This window comes from Penaeus japonicus, unplaced genomic scaffold (genome assembly GCF_977035675.1).
Source record: "Penaeus japonicus unplaced genomic scaffold, GWHDUDI00000001_assembly GWHDUDI00000035, whole genome shotgun sequence".
In the NCBI taxonomy this organism is placed as follows: Eukaryota; Metazoa; Arthropoda; class Malacostraca; order Decapoda; family Penaeidae; genus Penaeus; species Penaeus japonicus.
The window spans coordinates 20,029,946-20,032,445 of record NW_028234437.1 but is presented as its reverse complement, the minus strand read 5'-3'; positions in this window follow the sequence as shown (position 1 = coordinate 20,032,445).

The window sequence follows — 2,500 nt, the reverse complement described above, 5'->3', positions numbered from 1 at the left end:
CAGGAAGCCTTATAAATGCAAAATATGAATTAATCTACAATTCGCACCATTTTTCTTTTATTTCAGTCACCAATGCAAACGCTTTGCCGAAGCACGAACGGAGATTTTTGAGAACTATACTCGCTTATAATATGGAAATTAACTCTTAAAAAAACACACACACCCATATTTGCAATATATTTTCAACCTGTTTTATTTTCAGCACACAGCAGCAACTCCCACGTGCTATTGTGTTGCATACAAGGACATGCATTTAACAAGCTATCAGTAGATTATAAAACTACGCAGAAAGGCCAATTGCCTTATTAAATATGAACATCTGGGGAAAAATAATTATAGACATAACAAAATTCAGACGATAAGGATATTGAAACAGGTAAATAAATGAAAAGTTTTACTTAGTATGGTATGATCTATATAACCACACGATATGTATGTATGTGTGTGTGTGTGTTGTATATATTTGTATATATATAATGTATATATATTTACATACATATATATACATATATATATGCATATATGTATATATATGCATATATAATTTTGTTGTTATTATCCTCATCATTACTTTTATTAATCTTAATTATAGTCCTGATATTATTATATAAATATATATATATATACATATGCATATATATGCATGCATATGTATGTATGTTATGTATGTGTACATACATGCAAATACATACACACACACACACACACACACACACACACACACACACACACACACACACACACACACACATATATATATATATATATATATATATATATATATATATATATATATATATATATTTAAACATATATATGTATATATATATTATATCAATATATACATATATATATATACATATGTATATATATATATTTATATTATATATATATATATATATATATATATATATATATATATATGTGTGTGTGTGTGTGTGTGTGTGTGTGTGTGTGTGTGTGTGTGTGTGTGTGTGTGTGTGTGTCTGTCTCTTTCTCTTTCTCTTTCTCTTTCGCTTTTTCTTTCTCTCTCTATATATATATGTATGTATATGTATGTTTATATACTTGCATGTGTATATATAGACATACATCTTTACATACGTATACACACATATATGCATATATCCACACAAACACACACACACATATAAAGGTATATGTATATACATATGTATGTATGTATGTATGTATGTATGTATATATATATTTTTTTTTTATTACTTATTTATTTGTATATATATATTTATTTATATAACATATATATATATATATATATATATATATATATATATACATATATGTGTGTGTGTGTGTGTGTGTGTGGATAAATAAATAGATTGATATCCGTAATATCCATATGACTGGCCTATCACCTTAGGTTTGCCCAGTTAGACGAACCCTTTCCGATGCCCAAGGTCCCTCCAGGTCCCTCGAGGTAGTGCTTACATTATATGCAGACATATATAGACACACAATCATACAGACCCACATACACGTCCCTGAACATCTGAACAAGTTGTAAAAACTGTGCAAATTTAGACTTAATCTTATCAGCTATCTTGCTCTTTGGGTTGAACAGAAGCCTATGAACTTCTAACTGGTAGATTACATTACGAATCTAGCGATGATAAGAAATAATCCTTCTTTTTTAAGTCCGTGGGAATTTCTGATATGTGTTGAACGTACCGACGTACTTCTGTGAACGCATGAGAACGTTCTGGAGTCGTTGTTTGCGTGTTTATAATATCGACAGCGTCACGTCATGTCTAATAATGGTCTTGCTGTTCATTTGTTGGAGCAGCGTCCCCTGGTAACACTTTGCACGTTGTTATGGTGAGGGAAAATATATTAGACCTGATTAGGGATTATCGGTATTAATAATGGTCGAAACAGTTTTTTTTTCGAAACGCTTTTGAACTGAAAGGGATGTTATTTCAGGTAAAGGAGTGAACACGTGTATGATTGTTCAAAAGTATTTCCTAACCATCAGTAAATCAATTCTTAAAAAGTAAGTGGAAAGGTAAGCCACTATAGCTAACGACACAGACCATAAGCTTACCGAGACGAAGGACAAGAAGCGCACCTCGAACCGGGGAATGGGAGCAGTGGTCCTGTGGGAGCGGCCACTTCCTACACCGAAAACCATGTGAACACTTACGTCATGGGAACTTCCTTTCGCACCTTTCTTTCGTTGAATACTTGCTATTCGATTTTCTTTTTAACCTCGTTTGTTCTTCTCTGTTCGTTTCTGTTCCTTTACGAGTTGACAGAAAGAATTCACTGGTAAACTGAATTAAGTTTAAGGTAATTCCAATCTTTGTCATAAGTCCTTGTCATAAATCCTAAATAATGGATATAATCCTTTCTCTTGGACGCTCTCCATCTGATCCAACTAGTCAAGATTAAAGCATCTTGAAAACGGTTTTCCAAATGTCTCTTTTTGTATGTCCGTTTCCATTTTCGACTCCATAAGCTTCCTGATATGCATGGAAGTTTA